The sequence below is a fragment of the Cupressus sempervirens genome, chromosome 8, assembly GCF_028749045.1.
Source record: "Cupressus sempervirens isolate cs-2001-9-10 chromosome 8, ASM2874904v1, whole genome shotgun sequence".
NCBI classification, from domain to species: Eukaryota; Viridiplantae; Streptophyta; class Pinopsida; order Cupressales; family Cupressaceae; genus Cupressus; species Cupressus sempervirens.
In genome coordinates, this window is record NC_143125.1 from 779,030,535 (window position 1) to 779,057,472 (window position 26,938).

A 26,938-nucleotide genomic window follows, 5' to 3' on the forward strand; every position below is an offset into this window, starting at 1 on the left:
TAGCAGTGGTGAAGGTAGCTACGCCTCCCAACCACGTGGCACCGATAGGTCCACACCTGCCGTGCTGATGGAGATAAAGATCCAACCACAAACACACATAAAACACAACATCCATGGCTAACACTCACGCCAGACAGTATGATGGCTGAACCAAGAACCTAAGACAATGCAAGGAGTACAGGTCCTGGTCAAACACTCAAAAGGCTACTAAGTAGGGACTAACATCATGGAGAGTCGCTTGGCATCAAAAGCCCCAAGCTTGGATCGTGCGGATTCAGCATCCCTCAACGGAATGGCTCGGCACAACATTTTATTATCTTAAATTTTATTACCAGTCACACATTTTCTTTAATTGTCACTTATTTAAAACTTCATATCCTCTGCTAACCCTCTGGGCACAATGATCACCAGGCTGCGAGATAGAAGCCCCCTCCATATGCTACCCTACCCTACCCATGCTCATCCTACGACAAGTGCCCATGGGCATGCATACTCCCATCCCAACCCCAATGATCATAACTTTCGAAAAATCCACGGAAGATCGGGCCTCGCAAGTCACCCAAAAAATGTACGCATACGTACTCATGTGTGGCGCACCACCATCACGAAGATCATAACACAAGGACAGGAATGAGAACGCAATGCAAAGAAAACACCCAACTGAAAGCAACATGGGAAGGACGGATTCTACATGAATCCCAAAGCCAATAAAATCATACATCATGAAATCACTCAACCGGCCTCAATCCGAGAGTATGGATTCTACACGAATCCCAATGATGTAACAAGACCAAACATCATGAACTCACTCAACCGGCCTCAATCCGAGAGTATGGATTCTACATGAATCCTAGCATTCACGAACAAAAGCAAAGGTCCAAAAGAAACCATAACAGGTATAAAATCACTCAACCGAACACAACGTCAGGAGTACGGATGCAACACGCATCCCAATGCAACATAAAAGTGCAAAAGTGATCTGACTGATACCCAAACGGATCATCCAAGTCCACGATCCACATTGTGCCAAGAAAACCCAAAAAAACAGGGCAGCACGCAAAATGAGATAAAAACCCCAAAAAAATTGGAAAACTTCAAAATTAAAACCCATTTGGCCTTTGGGTTCAAAAACCCCAAAAATCGAAAAATAAATGAAATCGGACACCGTATGCAAAAACGGCTAGCATAACGGCGTAAAAACCCAAACCCTCATCTCAAAAAACAGAGAAATGTTCATACCCGCCCAACCGGGTAGAACTAGCATACAGAAACGGAGGGGAACACTAGTTCTCAGCCTCCAAACAAATGGCTACCAAAAATAGAAGTAGAAACAGAGCAGAAACAGTAAAACAGGAAAGCCCTACCTCACAGCCAAAAGGGCAAAACAGGAATCTGAACCATAAAATAAATATCTCACAGAAGTAGCTGAAAATCGCGGCAATCCAAGGTTTTCCCGAGCTGGATCCAACGAGCCCAACCTCGCCACGATCCCATGCTCGTAGCTCCCACAACGAACAAAACAGTAAATCCTCATGAAGAGGATTTTGGGTTTTACTCTCCAACTTTCCAATTTGAAAGTGAGAAGTGAGGAATTAAATTCCTCTTAGGATACTTATTCACTTTTTGGGTGAATAATCGATTAGGGCATTTAACCAACCAATCTAGTTAAACCCCGAATCGACCCAAACGAAAATAGGCTATTCCTATAAATAGGAATTCATCTATGGCAAAGCTGCCAGAAATATAAAATAAATCAATTAAAAAGCCCAAAAACCCAAAAACACAAAAATCACCTAAACAACTTTCGCGACAATGCAAACCTCTAAATGCACAAACACACTTACTAGTCTAATCACATAATGCAAATGAGTTCGGATTTAATAATCACTGAAAGGTTTAAATTAAATATTTTAATAAAGATACGTCGACCATACAAGGACGACATTGGTAAAATATGAAAGGCTGAATCACTAACTCCATGTGCCACTACCAGGGATATAAATCCTACACACTAAACAACACGATCAAGTGCAATTGCATATAATAACATAGCCGAAGCAATAAATGCATTAAATCACCTAATTTAACCATTTATTTAATTATATTAAAATAATCTATTTACATCACTCACATTCGCAAAAGGCATAGCAACGCAGGAATGAAGTAAATAACCATAGCATTAAATCCATCACATAACAAAATCGGAGGTATGTCTAAATACTAGATAACCAGATAACATTGTAAAACACACTGTCATCTCAAAATGGCATCATCATGCAATATGATTAACTGAACAGCATAGTAGTCTAAAATCTATGATACTAGAATCAAAGAGTAACATTTGACCCTCGGGTCCTCTCAAATGTAAACATCACATGAGTAACAAATATCTCTCTAATCAGAAATATAACAAGGTAAATTCCTGCAACAAATAACCAAATAATCCAACAAGAATAATCCATTCTAATTACTTAAGCATTTAATAATGATTGATTACTTTGCATTAAAAAGGCATTTAAAACACATAAGCAAACACAGTCATAAACATGACTAACTATTGCTATAGGAACCCAGTCCAGTGTAGCATGGTAATAGTACACAGTGCAATCTCTGCACACATCTCAAGGTAATCATAGAACAACCTCATGATACCACATCGATCCTGGTAACCACTGGCACAAACCTCAGTGAACCAAAAATCACATCATAATCTCAAAGATCAGTCAAAAGCATAATCAAAGCAACTGATAAAGAAACATAAATCCAAACACCTCAACGGTGTAGACCACTCAGGGTCACAATCATGATCTCATCACAACAAAAGATCATCAAGGTTGCATCCATCAGGACGACTTACAAAAGTCAAATGGGAGAGGCACTACACATTGCCTAACTGTGATACACTCAACAAGTTGTAGTTCAATCCTTCAACATAGTATGCATTATCACATGAAATTTTCTCTGCAAGTTTGATAGAGTCTTTTCCTTTGATTTGACATGAGGCATCATTACTAAATCTAAGACTATTTCCATCATATTGAGTAAAGGTAATGAACTTACTTTTATCTCCTATAATGTGATGTGAGCATCCACTGTCTATGATCCACTTGTCATTCTTTTTCACACAGGTAACCAATGTTGTTGCTACATCTTCATCTTTGTCTGATTCATCCTTCATGGCTATATAGACTACTTCATCATCATTCTCATCAAAGTCTTCTTCAACAATGTAGCATCTCTTGTATTTCTCTTTGTAATTTTTGTTGTCATCTTCTCTTTTGTTCCTATACTTATTTTCTTCTTTGTAGTTCTTCTTTTGTGGACATCTTGCAGCTATATGACCTACTTCATTGCAATTGAAACATATGATAGGGAGCTTACCTTTGAATTTTCCTTTACCTCTAAGGAATCTCCTAGCCAATAGTGCTTCTAAATATTCCACATCTTCCTCATCTATGTTGCTATCATTAGATGCATGTTTTCCTTTTCTTCTTTTCTTTCTTGATGTGTCCTCCTCGGTATCTTTTATTGTCATCTTGGCCTTGAAAATAGATTCAAGATTCTTAGGTTGGTAGTTGTCAAAATTGGATAGCTCAAATGCAATAAGTCTTCCAACTATTCCTTCAAAGGTTAGTGTGTTCCCTTGTACACAGCTCAACTCTTGGATGGTTGAAACTCTTATAGCATAGATTGGGAGCAAAGTTCTTAAGTATTTGCTAATAGTTGTTTCTTCTTCCAATTGTCCACCTAGACTTCTTATTACACTCACCACTTCTTTCATTCTTGCAATGTATTGAGCAGCATTTTCACCTTCCTCCATCTTTATGTCATCAAACTTTCCTCTTAGGCTTTCTCTCTTTGCTCTTTGGACATTCTAATCTCCTTCATAGATTTTTGATAGGGTTTTCCACATCTTGAATGGAGTCACAATCTTTGATTTCATCATATTCTACATAGCTGAGTGTAGAGGCAATCTCCAACATTGCTTAGTTATGCTCCTTCCTTTTATTCAAATCATCTATAGTAAGAGGTCCTGCTAGAGTTACATGTTATGTTCCGATTGAGGTTTGTGCATAGTCACGTACTGATCCAAGGTGCAATTTCATCAGACTCTGCCATGCAAAAAATTTGTCTTTGTTGAGCTTGGGAACTTCTCTCTTGGACATCTTGATCTTTCTGCTTCTAGTACCTTGAAACTAAATCAGTAGATGGCTCTGATACCAATTGTTAGAATTGCTTTAGAATAACTGAGAGGGGGGGTGAATCAGTTATTCAAGGTCCAAATGTCCTATTCAAGCTTTTTCATTAAGTGTAGTGAACCCATTCAACCATTTATTCATCCAAGCTTTAACTTATCTAATCAACAAGTTATTGTAAATCAACATGCAAATATAACACATAAGAAATCAACACATGACATAGTGATTTACGTGGAAACCAAATTTGAAAAAAAACACCAGTAACATGCTACTCAATTCTCACTCTTCTGAAGTGATGCCCTATGAAAGGCCTACCCTGTTAAAGGCTTACAAAACACTATTAAATGTGACCTTTTTAGAGTATTTATTGTAGGAGTTGATGAAATTCAACTCCGTAGTTGCCAAGATCACCTACATGCAAATAGCTTGCTGAAGAGAAATCGAAAGAGCAAGAGCTTGAAGCAAAAAATGCAAGAGAAAATATTTCACAATAGAAAAATAAAATTGCTATGTGAATGGATGAATTTACAATAAGAGAGAGACCACTTATAAAGGCCTCAAGGAAGCTTGTAGAATAAGCTGGAAGGAGGTAAAAGAGAAGGTTGACAACTAAGCACTCTTTCACAAAAAAGTGGAACATGCTAGAAGGGAACAAACTCCCATGTTGTCAACAACTAACTACTACAACTATTAAATACTAAATATTAAATAAATGAATTAACCTAAGTAAGCTTAATTAAATAGAATAAATTATTAATTATTAATTATTTACTCTAACATCTCCCCTTAAGTGCAACTTAGGGGAATGCCTTAAGCTCGCAAAACTAAGATGAAATGCATAATGGGTCTCGGCAATGAGGCCATGTTAGGTACCCATGTGCAATGAAAAGAGAAAAAAACATGAAGGAAGGAAGGCCTCAACCAATCCCCCCAAGGACAACTACCATCGAAAAAAAGTCAAGAGACCCGCTCAAAACCATAAGTACAACTAGCCCCCCCATGAGAGATACTAAAGCCTCCCCAGAATAAAGGAGCCCCTAAAGGAGGGATCGAACCAATGCAACTCCAATGTGGAAGAAACAAAGGTACATAACAAGGGAATCCCTAAATGAGAGGCAAAACTGGAAAGCCTAGCTAATGCCCAGAGGAGAATGTATGAGGAACTGGAAAGGGAATCCCCAAGGTAGGTGTGATGACATTGTCATGAATGTCCACTGTAGTATCTACAACAAGTGCACCTAGAGTCTCAATGAATGAAGCTAGAGGATCAAGCAGAGCAGAAGAAGAATCCCGTGGAAGAGAAAAGCCCTTAACTGGATGTGGTGTGGAAGTCAAAATAGGGATCTCAGGAACAATACAAAGGTTCAAGTATCTTGACTGCACCACATGATGTTGCCACGAAAGAGAAGTGTGCTCCAAAAATGGAGATGGTGGACCAAAGTGTGACAAGGTGTAGAGACGAGTGGAAGGATCAACTACCCCTATAACAATAAGACCTCCTATTACACGATCCCGAATGAAGACTGAATCAACTGTGAACTCAACTGTCTTCCCTGATCCACTACGTGTAATCTGAGAAATTGAGAGAAGGTTGGCAGACAAAGATGGAACATACAATAAATTATCGAATATACCATCTTGGATGTGAACTAAACCTTTCCCGTAGACTGGTAGTGCAGTGTTATTCCCCATGAGAATATGAGGAATAGGAGAAGCCTCAAGAGTAGAGAAGACACCTTGAGAAGATTTCATACGGTGAGAAGCACCTGAATCTAGTATCCAAGGAACCTGTGAAGGAGATGTAATGGTAGCCTGTAATGCATGACCCTTTCCAAGATCCAATGTAGATGGCGAAGATGTGGAAGAAGACTAAAAGGCAGATCCCTGTGAGGTAGAAGAGGATGGAGAAGAAATGGTGTTCCTCTGAAGAAGAGCTTGCAAATCTGCAATTTTTTTCTCATAGCCATCAAATCTCTTCTGAAAACAATGTGTCTCATCATGAGATCCTTTCCCACAATAGGAACAGGTAGGAGTCTCATTGTTCTTTTTCTCCTTCTTCTTAGAAGATGATGAACCAGTAGAAGAGGGATCTAATATTTGCTTCGACTTTTGCTCTTGTGTAAGAAATTCCTATGATTGTGAACCTGAAAGTGAATCCTTGAGTGATCTTGGACTATTCACGGGTTAACCGATCACAAAATATCTCAAATGAAGGCATCCTGTGTCTATCACCCAAGGCATCCATAGTGGAGTAGAAAGTGGAAGAGAAGATCTGATATTGTCCCCTCTAACTTTGAGACTATCAAAAAGATACACTCATCATTTGTCTTGGTTTTCCCACATCCCTGTAAAAGTGTATGCAAAGATTTGAACTTCATCAAAAAGTCCTCAATGGTGGGAAAGCTATCAAGTGTCAAAGAAGTCAACTTTGCATCTAGCTGAAGTGCTCGAAACTCATTTACTTGGCCAAAAAAAGTTTGAAATTTGAGCCAATAAGCTCGTGGAGTAGTCAAACCATCCAAGTGAAATAGTAGATTGTCTAAAATGTTCAATGCAATCAATCCCATGGCCTCATCTATTTTGTTCCTATGTTGAAGAACCTCAAAAGCTCGTGTAAGAATAGGTTGATTCTCATCCAGACATGACCATAAGCCCCTTGATATGAGAAGCCATGTCATTTGTGTCTTCGAGGTGTGATAGTTGTGTGGTGTGATACAGGTCACAGATGGATCCACCATTGAGAGAAAGAAGAAGACAGAAGTAGAAGGCTCTTATTTTGATTTAAATTATAGAAAAGAAAATGCTCCCCCCCACAATGTATAAATTGGGCACTCTTTACTTAGTGTGATTATAATAGCCAATTTAGGGCCTATTTTTTAAAGTAATATTTCTGTCCATAGAACCTATAATCTAATTGTAGATCTAGAAAGTAGACAAAAAAATATACACTTTAAAAAAAAATAGAACCTGATTATGTGTCCAGATGAGCCCGTACTAAGCATTTGAAGTGGCAAAAATTGAGAATTGCAAGTTGCAGAAAAAAATAGGAACAGAGATCTCAAACCACCTACACCAATGTGTAGATTATGAAATCCTACCCCAAAACAAAAAAAAAATTGCTCGAAAAAATGAGTCCATATGAGGGAGATATCGATGTTTGAAAATCACCGCTGTAATTATTTTTTCTGAATCACCGCCGTCACACCTCCAAAAAACAAAGAAAAAAGCCCAAAAAATATTAGATCTGTTATGTCAAATCCTCTTTCTCCTTTTTCTCCAAATACTGAACAAAATGCTCTTCCTCCCAATTGAAGAAAAAATCACAAACAAACTAGGTTTCTATTTCTAAACTGCGGCTTCAAAAAAATCCTTTGAAAAAGAAGCAGCAAGGAGGCTTTGATACCATGTAAGAGTTGATGAAATCCAACTCTGCAGTTGTCAAGATCACCTACATGCAAATAGCTTGCTGAAGAGAAATCGAAAGAGCAAGAGCTTGAAGCAAACAATGCAAGAGAAAATATTTCACAATAGGAAAATGAAATTGCTATGTGAATGGATGAATTTACAATGAGAGAGAGACCACTTATAAAGGCCTCAAAGAAGCTTGTAGAATAAGCTGAAAGGAAGTAGAAGATAAGGTTGACAACTAAGCACTCTTCCACAAAAAAGTGGAACATGCTAGAAGGGAACAAACTCCCGTGTTGTCAACAACTAACTACTACAACTATTAAATACTAAATATTAAATAAATGCATCAACCTAAGTAAGTTTAAGTAAATAGAATAAATAATTAATAATTAATTATTTACTCTAACATTTATCCACCCTATTAGAAGTGGGTCTGGTTAGAGGACTTTAGATCATTCACTTGGAATGCCACCTTGTTAAAAGATTTACAAATGGCTGTTAGGCCAACCTAAGTCCATAGAATTTTTAGACCTAATACAATTTCTAGAGAGTATTAGAAAATCTTGACCTGACTACAACATACAACTTATCTTGCAGATCTCATATCACATCTTAGCTCGTACCCTTTCCTGGCCTTCAATCTCTGCAACTCTTGACAACTTTCCCTTCTTTCAAGCTTTGTCTCCTTGAGTCTCCACACTCAATGTACCAGTGCAATCATCTCTTCATGACCACTCGTAGAAGCAGAGCCTTTTTGCTCTTCCTTCTCCTGGATGTCTCCTCCTTGACACCCTTCTAACAACTTCACAAATTTGGCTCTTTTGCAACAACAATATCAGCAGCTATTTACTTCTTGGTATATGACTTCTTAAATAGAAGTCTTGAAGTACCTTTTCCTGCTTGATTCTTCCATTTTTCAATTTTAATTTGCATGGATTAGGTAGGATTCATTGCATCTAACCCATATTATGTTTTCTCTAGAAACTTCTTGAATGTTTTTTTAGAAAAATGGTTTACATAGTATTCTGTGCCACCAACTCATCATCCTTATCTTCCAACTTATTCTCAAAATTCAATGTAAGATTTGGCTAATCTTCGTCATTTGAAATAATGCAGCAACTTGGCACTATTGAAATACTAGTGCTTGGCACATATTGTGTTACTCGGCATCAACTGTGTTTTTTCTTGATGCTCGACACCTGAAGATCACTCGACACCAACTAAAAAATTTCTAATGCTCGGCACTTGATCTTCACTCAGCACACACTAGAATTGTCTGTTATTTGACTTCTACTAAAAAAATTTTCAGCTTCAACTAACTTTCTCGGCACCCACTTATGATCTTAGATTAAGCTTTGAAGTCAACCTTATTGCAACTTCTTTCTCCAATGTTTCTAAGTGTGACCAACCTCTGTATCCTTGAGTATGTCATCAATACATTACTTGACCATTGTCTTAACTAATCCTTGCACTTCATTACAAAATCATAACTCAACCTTTCTTTTAGGTGCTCTTGTTACATCTTGTTGATCAAATCCTCTTCATCAATCAACTAAGTGATAGTACTTGGATCTTATAAGCAAATATCATCCCTACAAATAGCAGGTTTAACATCAATGACAAAATAATGATTGAAAACATTCTTTTACAACAATCTCCCTCTTTGATCTTCAACAACAATGAACTTTTCAATCAGATTTCCAACACCCATCTTAGATCAAAGTCACCAAAATGTAAACATCACAACTAGTATCATATGATTCAATTAAACATAGTGGGATTATTAACATCTTGTTATCATTATGAGACTACACATCATAAGTTGTATCAATTATGTCAGGTAATCAGGACGTTTGCATAGTCATGTCATATAGTTTTAGGATCAATCATTGAATTAATCCATTACATCTTGTTAGTAAATATATTATATCCACATGAACATCACATCTTACTTATCATTCACCTTAACATATCCATCTAATACTACTTTCACAATAATTGGCTCATTATGTTTATATCATATCAAGTTCTACCGAGTAGACCCTTATCCAATTTTGATAACAATTTCCATCTACACTATTGGTAATTCTTACAAGGGTGGTGTTGATTATTCATATTTCTTAAATAATGCATTATCCTAATAAATCATAAAATGCAATGAATCCATTGACCTAGTTTCTACGTTATGACATTTTCAAGCTTTATTCCATATGGTCTTAACTCATCAAACTAATGCAACTAAATAATTTATTTAACCTAGCAATAACTAAAATCTATATCCATTTCAAGAAACATCTTTTAGTTCATTATTGATAAGTAACTTATCGCTCATGACATACATAAATTCTAAAACCTTCTTACCCTCCTTTTATCATAAGATGTAAGGATATAATTCCCATCCTCTTCACAAGAAACTAAAACATATCATCTAATACTCTTTCTCTTTCTAAATCCTAATCATATCCATAGCATTTAGGGTTTGTAATAAGGTGTTAGGGATGGGGCCTTACATGTTCTCATTATTGCTCAAACTTTTTAGTATGGAATGAGTTCAATTCTTGATTTTACCTCCTTGTTGGCTGAAGAAATCCATAATGGCTTGATTGGGATATCAAAAGCTAAAGTTAACAAGTCATTTTGTTGGTATTCTATGTTAATGTTTATATGCTTATATAAAGGAGTTACCTTTTTCTCCAAAGAGATGAAACTAGAATTAAAAAGAGATGGAGAAAGACTCTCAATTCAATTATGGAGTGCAAACATGACATGGGAGGTAACTGATGCCTGCTTGTTAGGATTGAACCATGGATAGAAATAAAAATTACATGCAAATATAAACAATATCAAAAAATAATAGATCACATAGAAAAAGAACACAAAAAGCCAAGATTTAACATGGTTCACCCAATCCCTAGGCTACATCCACCAAACAACAAGTTCGATATTATTACGATCTAGTGATTATAACCTAATTATAATCCATAATTCCTTATAGCTCAATATCGTCACAAGAACCAATTTCACATCACCATAATGAAGCAATTCCTAACCCTAAGCCCTTTTATACAAGTATTGTTATGTTGCTTTAGGGTTATAACATGTCGGCCATACATTGACCACAACTTATAGTACAATACTTCCCTTATCAGTCACCACAATCTAACAACCTCCCACTTGGGGACTGATCAGACTTCACACTAGACAACAATCTCCCACTTGGAGACTGATTCTGCACATGGAGTTGCCACTGAATCAAACCACCGTAGACTTTGCTATTCTTTTATTCATGTTCAATCTAGAAGACCAACCGAAGCTGAAGAGGAATTCAACTTCTCTCTTGTCACTACCTGTATAAACATATCCACTAGATTTTCATCTGCATGTATCTTGTCCATCTTTAACTATCCATCATCCATAATAGATCGAATGAAATGGTATCACAACTGAATGTGTTTTATCTTTGAATGTAGAGATGAATTCTTTGCAAGATGAATGACACTCTAACTATCTGTAAAAAAATAATTATCCTTTTGAGGGTGTCCTAATTCTTGCAAGAATAATTGAAGCCATATCATCTCCTTCGCTATCTCTTTAGTAGCAACATACTCTACCTATGTAGTGTATAAAACATTAACCTTCTCTAACCTTGAAACCCAACTCACGGCTACCACACCAATAGTAGAGACATAACCTATAGTACTCTACCTGGTATCAATATCCCCTGGCAAATTTTGAGTCAATATAGCCCTATAAATTAGTAGTAGAGCCTCCAAAGTGTGAACACTTATTGGATGTTCCTCTCAAATATCTGAGAATCCATTTGATTGCATTCCAATGCTCAATTACTGGATGACTCATATATCTGCTAACCACTCTCACTGCATGTGCAATATCAGGCCTTGTACATACCATAGCATACATCAATCTTCTTATAGATGAAGCATAGGGTACCTTGGACATCTTATCCTCCTCTTCTTGTATCTTGGGACACATCTCCTTAGTCAAGTTCAAATGACAAGGTAAAGGTGTGCTGATAGCTTTAGCATTCTCTATAGAGAAGCATTGCAATACCTTCTCAACATAATCAGCTTGAGATAGCATCAATTTTCTATTCTTCCTATCTCTGCAAATCTTCATACCAAAGATTTGTTTTTCTGCCCCCAAATCCTTCATAACAAATGCATGTGCTAACTAGCATTTCAGCCCCTTAATGTGATCCATGTTAGACCTAGCTACAAGCATATCATAAACATATAAACATAAAATAATGTAGCTATCATCATCCAACCTCTTAAAGTAAACACAATGATCTGAATGACACCTATTATATCCATGCTCATGCATAAAACTGTCAAATTTCAGATACCATTGCCAAGGTGTTTGCTTCAAGCCATACAAATTTTTCTTCAATTTGCACACTAAGTTCTCCTTATCTTTGACCTCAAAACCTTGTAGTCTAGCCATATATATCTCTTCATCCAAATCAACATGAAAAAAGGTTTTTTTAACATCAAGCTACTCTAAATGCAAATCTTCAATAGCCACAATACTTAAAACAGTATAAATAGAAGTCATTTTGACAACAAGAGAGAATATCTCATCAAAATCAATACCATGTTTCTATACAAATCTTTTTACAACTAATCTGGCTTTAAATCTTTTCTTACCTCCATCCTCTTCTTTCAACCTATAAACCCACTTATTCTATAAAGCCCTTTTACCTACAAGCAACTTACATAAATCTCATGTCTTATTTTTCAACAAAGAGTCCATTTCATATTTCATTGCAGACTCCCACTGAATCTTAGTATCCACCTACATAGCTTCATCATAACATTCAGGTTCACCAACATCAGTAAATAAAATACAATACAAAGAGGTAGAAAATCTTTATGAAGGTCTAGTTTGCCTTGTTGACCATCTAACATTCACTGCTATTTGTGGTGTTTGTTGTTACGGTTGTTGCACATCATGAGGAATGGCTAGAAAATCATCTTTTGGAGTATCATTCAGCACTACATAATCATCTTCTTTCTTCTCATATTGCTACAATAGATCAGTGTACAACACTTTCTCATTGAATATAACATCCCTGCTTCTTACAATTTTATGATTTTCAAAATCCCAAAGCCTATAACCAAATTCATTAATGACATATCCAACAAATATATATTTCTTTGACTTAGCTTTCAGCTTGGTTCTATTTTCAAAATCTATGTGAGAAAATGCTTCATAATCGAAGGTCTTGAGAAAAGAATAACTCACCTTCTTACTAGTTCATGCTTCCTCTGGAATACCACAACCCAAAGGAGTAGAGGGACCTCTATTAATCAAATATACAATACTATTAACAACTTCCACCCACATGTATAAGGCCAACCTAGCATGAAACCTCATGCTCCTTGCACACTCCATTATAATCATGTTCATGCATTCAACCACTCCATTTTCTTGTGGAGTCCTTAGAACAATTTTTGGTCTATGAATACCATTAGTGGATAAATAATCTTCAAGTTCATGACTATAATACTCACCACCATTATCAGATTTGAGACATTTTAGTTTCTTACCAATCTCATTTTCAACCAAGCATTTCCATTTTTTAAAAGTTTGAAATACATCATATTTTTGTCTAAGAAAATAAATCTAGAATTTTATAGTTGCATCATCAATAAAGGTAATATAATAATGAGATCCACCAAGGGAAGATACAAGAGTTGTTCCCTATACATTTGTATGCACAAGCTCTAATTTCTCCTTTCTATTTTCCTTCCTAGTCTTCACAAAACTCACTATCTTTTGTTTTTCACACACACAACTTTCACAAAAATCCATATTAACACATTTCAGACCTGGTAGAACTTTCTTTGAATGAAGTATTTTCATACCTTCTCACTCATGTGCCCGAGTCTATTGTGCCACAATGTTATATTAGAATTTATGGTAGCTATTTGTTCTTCCTGCTCAACCATAGCAATTTTTTCTGAACATTCATTTTTCTTTGAAATAATTAAAGTAGAAGAAACAATATGACTTGTACAAAGATATAAGGTCACTACTTTCACACATTTTTCTTCTATAAGGGAACTTTTTAAAACCTTCCAATTTTTATCATTAAAAGTAACTACACAACCCTCATCACTGAGTTGCCCTGTTGAAATTAAATTTCTACTCAGCCTTGAAACATGTCTTACCTCATGTAGTAGCCAATGATTCTCATACTGCAACTTAATCTTAACTTTTTCCTTTCCAACAATCTAACAGGGTTCATTATCCCCCAAATAAACAAGCCCAAAATCACCTTAGACATAATCAATGAAATAACCTCTATGAGGTGTAGCATGAAATGAAGCACCAGAATCTAAAATCCATGAATCATCAACACTTTCTAAAGACAAAAGCAAAACATCCTCTTCGGATTTGTTACTTACCACATTTGCCTCCTTGTCTCCATCTAGTTTATTTGCTTCATTTTTCTTTTGTGTCCAACAATCTTTCTTTTTATGCCCTAGTTTCCCACAGTACTAGTAGTCGTTAAGTCTTCTTGATTAAGACCTCCTCCCTTTTGACTTTCCTCTTGATTTCCCACAATTTCCAAAATTACTTCCTCTCTTAGTCATTCTACCTCTGCTTTGTGCGTTCAAAGCACTTCCTGATTAGATCCCCCTGAAGTTTTCCTATGAGTTTTCTCACTCAAAATAACACTGATCACATCATCATATCTTAGGGTACTAGATCCAAGAACAGAATTACTTATAGCCATTACCAAGCCATTTCATCTTTCAGGCAAAGAACACAAAATCAAGAGAGCTCTAATTTCTTCATTAAAATTGATACCCATAGAAGATAATTAATTAGTAATAGTATTAAACTCATTTAAATGATCTACAAAAAATCCACCTTCTACCATTTTTATATTAAATAAACGCTTCATGAGAAATACTTTGTTTGAAGTGGAGGGTTTTTCATACAATTTCGCTAGAGTTTGCATCAACTCTTCTATTATCTTTGTTTTTGTAATATTAAATGCCACCAATGGTGGCAAGCATAATCGAATGCTTCCAAGTGCCTTTTTGTCCAAAAGATCTTAGTCATCATTTGACATAGATCCTTGATTCTTGGTTTTCCCTTCCAACAACTTCCATAAATCCTTCTGATAAAGGTAGTCTTCCATTTGCATCTTTCATAACTAAAAGTTCTACCCATTAAACCTATCAACCCTCAACTTACCCTCGTCTACCATCACTTCCACTCAACCGTAAGACTTTTCTACAAAGTATAATTGAAAAACAACCTTACTCTGATACCACTTGTTAGGATTAAACCATGGACAGAAATAAAAATTACATGCAAATATAAACAATATAAGAAAATAATAGATCACACAGAAAAAGAACACAAGACACTAAGATTAATGTGATTCACCCAATCCCTAGGCTACATCCACCAAATAGCAAGTCTGATATTATTACGATCCAGTGATTACAAGCTGATTACAATCTATAATCCCTTACAACTCAATACCGCTACAAGAACCAATTCACATAACCACAATGAAAAATTCCCTAATCCTAAGCCCTTTTATACAAGTATTTTTATGCCAATTTAGGGCTACAACATGTCAGCCATACGTTATAAACAACATCAGCCACAAGCCAAAAAAAAAATTGGAAAGAATTTATGAAGTATGTATAGTACTTCCCTGATTAGTCACCACAAACTAACAATCTCCCACTTGGGGGCTGATCAGACTCCACACTAGACACCACTACTTTGTCAAATTTGATAGGTATTTTGCCTCAAGGTTTAGACTATTTTTGAGAGGGGATAGCCCTAGAATGCCACAGTCCCTACTAGAATTAATAAGACCTAAAGATCATGCTAAAGGGTTGTTGGTGAGCCATAATTGGGGGTTATCATTCCATATGTTGTCTCTATCATTTTCAAAGTTTATGGTTTTTGGGGAAAACCACATGTGCTACCATACCATGTACCTTTGAAGGTGGGAATTGCTTAATTATTGTGACAAATCAGATCAATTGAGGAGAAGGATTTGCTAGGAAAATCCAAAGGTACTTTCTTTCCAATGATTACAGCCATTCATGATTTTGTGTTTGTTAAGAAGGGATGGAGAAACCTATGGAAATTTCTATATAAATATTAGATGGCCCAATCCCATGCCCATTTTGTTGATTCAGGGGGATATTATGACCTCCTTAGAGAAAGGAGTAAGGCTAAGATTCAGATGCAAACTATGTATTTCCCTAAGGATATGATAAAAAATAAGTCTCATTACAAGAAGAAGAGGTTAGAAAAGAAAAATAGATAGTTTACAATAAATTTTTAGACTTTATAAATGCTTTTGAGCCAAAATATGATCCCTTAGTAGATAAAAAATATTGGGGAATGAAAATAGATATGTTAATGAATAACTTTGTTGGGATCATGCAAACACTAAATGAGAAGAAGGAAATCATTACAAAAACACACCTAGAAAAGGCTATTGATATGGAAAGGAGGTTAACCGAAAGAATGATTGTGACCCTGAGGCAATATACACTATAAAGAAAGGCCAAATATATAGTGGCTCAGAACATACAATATGCGCCTCCATACAAGAGGCCAAGGTCTGAAAGCTCTCTTGACATGTCCCTAAGAAGCAAAGAATGGAATAGGGTTCATCTTCTCATGCAAAAGAATATTCACCATCCCAGACTCCACTTAGAATAGATGATGAAGCATCTCTGAGAGAATAGTTGAGGAAAAATGGAGGGGAAAGGGACATCGTGATTACAACTATTGATATTGAATGAGGAGTACATGAAGAGCCTTTTGTGCCATCCTTTGATCTTACTATTGTAGACTATAAAGGTAAGGACATAGACCCTATGATTGCACAGGGTTCCAAAGAACTCATAGATGATGATGAAATTTTTGTAAATTTTAGAGACTTTGCCTAATTTTTGTGGAGAAGAAACATTGGTAATTTTGAAAATAAGTGTAAATCAATAAAAGTAGAGCAACCAAATAAGTTGGACTCTAAGATTGAAGAGGAAGTCAAAGCTAACTTTATGGAAGAGTTTTCAAAATTAACCACTGAAGGGGGAAGCAAACTTTTGAGAGACTCAGGAGTTTGAAATTTACCTGAGTGGGACATAGCCAATGCTATAATTTTTTACTCTATTAGGAAAGAGAAGGATACTCAATTTAAAACTGAGGAGGAAATCCTACAGGCCCATAGAGGTCTAAAGTAAAACAATGATCACCAAGCATTGGTGATGTGATCCATTGAAAAAAGGCACAAAATAAGGATACAAGAAATATCAAGTGATGAGCATACCAGAAGCCTCATTGTGTACAGAGTAGAGGAGGTGGATAGTGAAAAAGTTTCTAAAATGACTAGGAAAATGATGGATTTTGGGGTGGCACTTGCAAAAAAAGATAAAAATAAATTTTTGGAGCTAAATGCTAAGTTTGAAGAAATTAAAAAGGCATATGAGGAAAGAGGAAACATAATACATCAATTAGAGACTCAAGTAGCCCAAATGGATAAGCAATTAGGAAAGAGAAAAGTGCGAGAATCTAGCAAGCCCCAAATTACTTATCCCTATCCACCAGTGGAGTCTTTTAAATCTACTCCTCGTGTTGAAATTCTAGTCACTCCCCAAAGGCTTGAATTTTATGCTGCTAAAGAATTTTAGGAAGAAAAGAGTAAGCTATGGGCACTACATGTGGAATTAAATATTCAATATGAGGATAAGCTAAGGAAATCTCTAATGTATTTAGTCAATTAAAATTGATTGGCAATAATTTTATGAGCAACTAACAAAGGCAATAAATATGTCATGAAATAAAGGCAAATGATGAAGCTTTGAAGCCAATTGTCAAAAAATGGAGTTAAAGAAGTAAGAGTGTTACTCTTCTATGTTTTTCTGTCATCAATTTATCCAATGAAGGTATAGAAAAGACTTATGATATGACCAATGATCTCTTAGAATTTGATGATAAAAGAGTCGAATTAAAAAAGAGGGTCATTAATTATCTTAACAAATATAAGAGTTAATTTTGAACTCTTCTCGCATGTCATAGACAGTAGGGATAAATTGAAAAATAAAGAGGAATGGGCCCAGGAAATGAATGACTTGTTTTTCCTTTGAATGAATAGGGTCATAAATGAAAAAGAGAATAAATGGTGGGTAGCTACAACTGAAGAAGTTGTAAAGGTGCAGTTATATTATGATTCTTTGAGAAAAGATTTTGCTGAAATTGACAGAATTGGAGAATATGTAATTAAAAGGAAACATGATATTCTACTTTTAAATTGGCTAGATGATACATTATTTGACAAATAGATCGCAGATTTTATACATGCTAAATAGTTAGAACTGGATGAAATTGATGATGATCAAGATGAATTTCAAATAATTGATACATCACTATAGGCAGAAGAGGACAAGAATAAACAACCAATTTCAACTAGTAAAACCAAAGTCCAAAATGATAATATAGCAACAGAAGAATCATATGTAACTGTAGTTTTGGTAGTATGTGATGATGTGGATGGAGACTCTCGAGTTGAAGTAACATTACAAACCATTTGAGCCAAGCTCATCACGTGTAGTATCATTAACTACATCTTCCAAGGAGCTATAGCAACATCAAAGCCAATTATGAAGTCCTTAGTAGTAAAAAGTGCAACAAAAAGTGATCCCCACTAAGGAATATTCATGACGAAAGACATTTTTTTGCACCAAATTTTGTTCTTTTGTGACAGTAACAATGTAAATATTTTTCTATCTCAAGAACAATTGTCAATATTTTCTATGCCTAAAGCTTTTTGCATCTCACAATATATAAGTGAGATTCCAGGGCTAGAAGAGGGGTCCAAGTCATTATACAATTTTAGTTTTACTAAGCTTTGTTCGGTGTAGTTCTTAGTGCAAATTTTATGATGTACTTCCTTTATAAAAATATGAGAAGACATTAATGGTACAAGATCATAGTGTCTTATCTTGAGTTGTTTTGAGTTCTACTTCAATTGTATACAATTTTCAAAGAGAATTAAAACAAAGATGAATTGTCCCCATATCTTTTCTTTCTGAATCCTATCTCCATTTTTATTACTTGATTATCTTGAGATTAGATGAGAAAAGCTTATTCAATTGAATGCAATTAGAAAAAATTGTATATCATCTCACTATTGCTTTTAATTCAATGAATTAAGTAAATGCTTCAATGAATATGATAGGATCTTCAGGTAGTAGGGAGGATATGTGTAAGAATGAGCTTCGGTGAGAATTGTTGATAATATTGATTGTAATGCAATCAATCAGGTCAAGAAATTGGATAGACTCTGAATCCCAATGGATGAGGCACTAATGAACTAGTTCAGTTTACATAGAGAGAAACCATGGATAAGCATCAAACTTAAAATCAAATCAATTTTACTTTAATGTTTAAACAATGTCAAAGCTAGTCAACACTTTTTTACTTGTAGATCTAAGATGAATTGTGACCAATCTGCTATAAGGGATGAATATTGTTATAAAATGTTATGAAATACATGAAATATGAATCTATAATCAAGTTGTGAATCTTTTGTCCCTCAGGTGCACCTACCTTGGTTTTGTAGAGTCAAAAGAGTAGAAAATCTTACATGATTTTGTTGAAGTTGGGTCCAGATTTGAAGAACATATAGTTGTTTATAGGAAGTAGCTAATCCTTAGGTTATTGTGATCTTCATCATCTTGATATTAAGTATTTTGTTACTTAGTAGTGTAAAAAAAACCAACAAGTCTTAGGGGTTTCTACAACTAGATCTAGTTCTTTTCTAACTTCATTTTTCTTGGTTGATTTCTCAATAAGCTATCTAAGACCCATCTTGTCATAAGAGGGTATCTGATAAAATATCCACTCATCAATTTTCTTAGTATTAGAGTAAAGCTTCTCTAACTTTTGTTTTGGTTCTGTCAATTCTCCTTTCACAGTAGTTTTGTACTTTTCTAACTTAGCATGTTCTTTATTAATAGAATCTAATTTAGATGCTACTTGAGTCAGCTGGAATCTAAGGTCTACATTCTCAGTTTTCAAACCTGGTTCACTCTTATTGTTACCTTTCTTAAGGCTTACCCTATGCTCAACGATTTTCAACTCGTGTTTCAAGATCTCATTTTCTTGCTTGAGAATTTCCACAACTTTTTGTCACTAGTTTGTTTATTTGATTCCTTGCTAGATTTCAAATTATCAATCTTTTCTTTTAGTTTACCAATGTAGACTTTTGCATCTTCATACCTATCTTTCAGGTTATATATTTCCTCTATAAGAAGGTCAATCTGCTCAAGATCTTTCTCAATATTTCTCTTTAACTATTCCATATCTATAGGGATCTTACTCAACTTGTTAAGTTTCTTTAGAGTAACTATGATTTGATACCAATTGTTAGAAATAGATAATGTTGAGAGAGAGAGAGAGAGAGAAGGGGGAGGGGGGGGGGGGGGGAGGTGAATAAGTATTCTACTTTTTACCACAACTAAATATTGTTAATTACTTTATAACTTGAATAGGAAAGTAAACCAACAATGTTGAAAAAGACATATAACCATACATAAAGAGAACTCATAACACCATTATTTGTTAACTAGGGAAACCCTAGCCAAGGGAAAACCCCAATGGGCATGATACTTACAAGATGATCCACTAAACAAAATAATCCTATTAAGGATATTGAACTTGTTAAGAGTCTATGAAGTATATACAGTGTCTTGAGTCCTTGTTAGAGGACTAGACCCTATTAAAAGCCTCAACCCTATTAGGAGTCAGTAGATCAAATACAATGTATGCAAGAAGAGCCCACTACCCTAAAATGCAATAAGCAATATAGTTATTCACAAGTATATGTATGCATACAATACTTTCTCATTGCTGAAAATTGCACTTTATCTAATCATACACTAGATTTTGTATCACATGAGGCTCACATACCTTTCAAGATTTCTTCACAATAGTTTGCATCATACATATGTTTCTCATTATCTGCACAAGATATGACCTTTTATTATATCTCACAATTTAATAAATCTTTGCTCAGTCGGCCCCAATGATTTCACAAGCTTGACTAAATATAAGAATGACTTGGGGTAAACATCCAGGATGTCAACCCATCATAACTTAGTAATTATTTTTTCACCAAAATAATTCCTTAAGTCATACAATACAATTCTCTGAAATGCTTTGTGTTGTTCCATTAAATACTTGAATTGGTATTTCGACTATAACTTGCACTGTGCAGTTCATACAAGTCTATGCACTATCATACATCATCATGGCACTATCATACAATTATCCTTAACTAAGCATGAGCTAAGTCAAAGTGTATCATCCATACACATCACATCTATCTCTTTACTCTTACAAACTGTCTAACATAGACATTTTTCTAACTCCAAATACATAAATGAAACACTGAATACATGTTTCCATAAATGACAACACATTAGACATCAAACTGACCACATTGCCAACAGGTTGTGCTTACTGATGGCCCTGCTATAGTAACACCTTGAGATTCTACAACATCTACTGCTAAAGGTTTTTCCATTAACACTTGAGTTTTTCCACTTGCTCTCATTTCCATAGCAATTCTCATTTCTTCCTTATACTCTTGTCTAGTCATTCTAGACTCTTCTAGAATTGTATCTATTTTCTTTTCCACTTTCTTCTTAACATCTTTGTCATGAAGCTCACTATGAACGTCCTTCACTTTTTCCTCATAGGTGCCCCATCTAGGACACTCTTGATCTCTGCCAAACTCTAGAATAATATTTGCACATCCTTCAATTAATTCTTCAGTCATCTCATATCCCATAGGATTAATAAAGTTGACCCTTGGTTCAACTACTTCCATACATGCAACAACTATCTCTACCATAAATAAAATATCATCTTTTTATTTCTCAACCAAAGGTGGTGGGACTTTGAATCTCTATTTCATGACTGATTGGAAAATAATTGTGTATTACCATACTCATTGTGCACTTGTCGCTATCCCATTCACAGTCAGGCATACTTGGGAAACTTGTAATTAGTTGGAAAAATAAATGTGTCAATAGAGATTCAAATCTAAATGTTGGATTCATTGTCTTTGTTAGTCTCTCAATATTGTGCAATAATTACTACCTTACAATCTCAGACATATTGACCTTATCTCTCTTCTCTATCATTATGTAAGTTAAATGGATGAGTCTAGTAGGCACTAAGTTCAATCTAGAACTATAATTCATCTTATAGCCTATAATCTTGTTGATAAGTCTCACATCAGTTTCAGTTATCAAGTGAAGTCTCATGTTCTTGCTATTATATTTTGTCTTTAGGTTTGTCTCAACCAATTTCTTCACATTCTTCTCATTGAAAGGGTTACAACCTTCATTACTAAGAGTAATAAGCATATGAATCATTTCATTATCAATCATGACTATAATATCTCCTACCAAAAACATGTCATCATGAATTGTGCTCAAGATAATTTTGCTCCACTCGTGGTAATGTAAGTCCATATAAAATATGTTCTTAACTAGGTTTAGACCACTCAATATTTCAAGCCCTTGTTTCAAATCCAACCCACTTTTTCATACTAGATCTAGGTCCTTGTTAATATCACTATCTCCACTACTTTCAAATTTGCAATGGATATAGGCTCTAATGTCTTCAACATGTAAAATGTTGCATGGAACTTGTGAAAAGGCTCTCAGTGGATCATCATCCAAAGAAACATATGGGTGCTTCTCAAAATTATACCTATCTCTTTCATTCACATCATAAACTGTAGGATTTTCCATTTTACTGATTAATGCTTTAAATAACAATTGTGCACACAATAAATATCTTGCTTATGCGTAACTAGGGATTCCTTCTATATGCACTTGAAAATAATTTCTTCAAATGCCTTCTTTAACTATTTCACAATAAAATGATGCTCAGTAAATTGATTTAAAACCTTAAATTGCTTTCAATAAATCACTACATAAATCGTGTAAGTACATAATCTAGAAAAAAGTATTTCTGATCACCAAGTAACTTTATTTCCTTTGCACACTCAATATAATTTCCAAATTATCTATACACTTAACCATGGTTACAAAACATCATGTTCTCCCTCATATTAACTTCACATGCGTTTACTCACTCTCTATTACCACTTCTACCATTCTGATGCTCGATCTCTTATAAAAAGTAATTAATTCAAATAAGATGAATCAAATACAATTGCTAACTTCAATTTTCCTCTAGATGCTTCATTTGATTGATTCTTTAACACTACATATGAACTAGATGGAATTTAGCTTTGACAAATACATCTTTGAATTCTTCTACATGATCTTTTATGACATTTTTCTAACTATCACTATTGTTATATGTTCTTCTGGGATTCCTTCTTATAATCCTTCTAAAATTTGGATTCCTTGTATTGTGCCTCATATCATTCTATAGAATCTTTCTATAGGACCAAAGTTGTTACACAATTGTCATACTGGTGCATTATTTCCAAATTTGGGTCCATGCTGGTTAACAGGTGTGCTACAATTTCTAGAAATATGTCCAAAGTTGTTACATGTGTAACATACAATGTTGCTTCTCATTCCATTGTTTCCTTATTCAAACCTTCTTCCTACAGGGTTAGTTCCTCTACACATTAGAAATATTATTGCTATTACTATTATCAAATTTAGATTCTTACAATTAACTACTCTATGACTAATACCATGATGATTATAACAACAAAAATCAATAAGTAGTTTGAATGACTTACTTGTGTAGTCCCTTATCATATGACCAACTTCATTACATGCATAACATCTACCTTTTAATTCATATCTTACTTCTTTAGATGATTTTATTTTCTCATGTTTCTTAGGTTCATCAAATTGTTCAGGTTACTTGACTTTCTCAATTTCTTTTGGTGCATTATCAAATTGTTTTGACCCAATCATATTCAGATCTTCTTCATTTTGCATAGATTGATGAATTTGAGAATTAGGTTCCTTTCTAGCTTCAAATTTCTTAGTTGACCTATATAGCTTCTCAAGTTATTGCTTAGATTGGGTTAATTCTCCTTTCACAATGATATTTTACTTCTCAAGTTTTGCATACTACAACTTAGTAGATTCAAGTTCAGATGTAACTTTTCTAAGGTTAGATCTCAAACTTTCATTTTTAGATTTGAGATCTAATTAACCTTTTGTATCATCTTTCTTTAGGCTCAAATTTTAGATCAATAATCTTTAGTTCATACTTCAAGATCTCATTTTATTTCTTCAATCTAGAAACTTTATCACTATCTTTGATTTGATATTTAGGATCTTTCTTATATTTGATATTTAGACTTTTTATTGGATTTGAGGTAGTCAATTTTATCTTTCAGCTTTCTAATGTAGTCCTTTGCATGCTCATATATTTATTTCAACGCATCTCTTTCTTCGGTAAGAATATCAATCTTGTCAAGAACTTCTTCTAGGTTCTTCTATAACTAGTCCATATCCATAGGGATCTTACTCAATATGTTAAGCCTCTTCTAAGTAATTGTGCTTTGATATCAATTGTTACTCAATATGTGAACTTTAGCTCAAAACTGGATATTATTAACTATCTTATAACTTGCATATGAAAGAAAATTAGCTATGCTGAATGGTAAACATAACCATGCAATAAGAGAACTCATAAAACTATATTTTGTTAACTAGGGAAACCTTGATCAAGGGAAAACCATAATTGGGATGGTTTCCACAAAATAATCCACTAATCAAATGTATCTTGTGAAAGATATTGACCCTGTTAGGAGCCTATTACATCTGTATAGTGTCTTGGTCCTTGTTAGAGGATATAGGCCTTGTTAGAAGCCTCAACCTTGTTAGGATTTGTAATATACACATACAAAATGTATTCAAGACGAGCCCACTATCCAAACATGAAATATACAATATAGTTCTTCAATACAAAGAGATGGATATGCAAACCTCTTTACACTATTGTTGATATCTTCAATATCTAATATTGTCTTTGTTTCTCATCAAAAAATCTGCATTCCTCTAATCATACATTAGAATTCATATCACATAGCATTAGATCAACTTCAAATTACATTTCTTCTCTTAACTATAACTTTGCATTCTCAACCTTTCCTTTATATCTTGCTAATTTACAATTTACTACCTGCTCGACCTTCATGTCTTTATCCACTTAAGAAAAAATTATTTTTTCTCTAACTCATGGATAACATTTAGGATTCCATCCCTAATTAGTTAAGTAATTATTTTGTAAAAATATTAATTCCTTAATCCAAAATACCCATTTCTCTATCTTTCTCTGTTCTTCCTATATACTATTGTAACTAGTAAATTGACCATAACTTTGTTTGTATGGTCTATAAAATCTAGTGCTCTTGCATCCATCATCATCATAGTGTTAGGTATTTGTACCTATCTTTTCGTATGTCCATGATAATCATGTGAATCTCACCAATCAAAAATTTATCTATTCTTCCAGATAAACTAATTGATGCTTAGACAATTTTCTAAGTACAACTGTCATAACTTAATCTTCATGATCTTCCTTCTACAAACAAATGATTTATTTACATAAATGACAACATTAAATATCTCAACATATCCAAATTACCAACAATATCATATATGGTTCATTTTTGAAGTGTTAAAGTTTTATAGATCCTGATTAACCCAAACCGCCCACCCCCCCCCCCCCCCCCCCCCCCACCGCCCCACCTCATCTTTGTATCTTACTTCCCTAATAGATTTTCAACAATTGGTATCAGAGTTATGTTCTCTTGACGTAAGTGTAACCAATTGAGAGTTAAATATTTTGAAAAATAGAATTCTACAAAATGGGAAAGATCATTGACAATTTGAAGCTTGATGTTCAACTTGAATTTGAACGGGTTAAGACTGCAAAGGAGACCGAGGAAATCCTTCAAGAGAAGAAAATAAATGGAAATTCAACAAAATGACACACAATACAAAGAAGAAACTATTGAAGATTTATTTGATGAAGACAAATCTAGTGAATCTAATACAACCATAGCAAATCTATTAGACAAGAACAACATTATGAGTGAAGACGTAAGGGTGTAGAAATGAGAACATAAAATAAAATTAACAAGGCTATGTGAAGTGACTAAACAAAACAAGAAAGCTAAAGAAGATAAGGAAATGTCTGATAAAGACAAAAGGAAGATGGCTACTAGTCTTCATGAAATGATTAATGAGGTATATAGGATGACTCACAATCAATTTCACATGGTCAATCAATTACTAAGTGTTAATAATTAGATTGATAGAATGATCGAAGAGATTACAAATATGAGATATGAGAACAATCAATTGAAGAATGAGTTAAAAGATGAAAATGAATTCATTGAAAGGATGAACAAACCTAAAGAGGCTATGAGATTTATTAATTAGCATATGAATACATCAAGGAGAGCTCATGACACTTTTGGATTAGACTATGTCGAGTTCCTATCAGGTACCAAGCAAGGAGAGTCATAAAAGCAAGGAGAATAGAGGAATATGACTAAAAAACCAAAGAACAAGAAGCCTACATGCTATCACTGTGGAAAACCAAGTCATCTATCAAATGTTTGCAGGAGAAAAATTGGTAAGTCAAATCCTAAACCTAAATTCAATGGAAAATTCTTTTATTGCAACAAGTATGGACACCAAGCACATGAATGTAGATCAAAGATCGACCAATAATACACAAGCTACATCTAAATTTGAAATCTATTGTCATGCATGTTAGAAGTATGGTCATAGGGCACAATATTGTAGATATAAAGAAAATAATAATTGGACACCTAGAGGACAAGACAAAATACCTAGGAGAAGTAATACCATAAACTAGGATTACAATACTTGGGTTAATTGTCAATTGTGTGGAAAATATGGACACATTGCAAAAAATTATGCAAGGATCCATCTTAGAGGAAGATCATGGCATTGCACAAACTTTGGAACAGTATATTTTCACTATCAAAAGGTTAGTCACCTAAGAGGAGACTATATGAACCAAGCACCTACACTAATATTGAAGAGAATAATAAAAAAGTGAAGGTTAGTAAAAAAGAAGTAAGAAATCAGATGAATCAAACCTAGAAGAAGAGATCTGATGGAAGAACCAGTGCAAATGGTAAAATTATGATCACCCAATCCAATAGATTAGGTCTTTCCCTCACCTCAAGCTAAACAAAGATACATGAATGCAAGTGTTTTTCAAATTGTCGTATCATACATCAATTCTTAATATTACTTGTATAAGAGTCC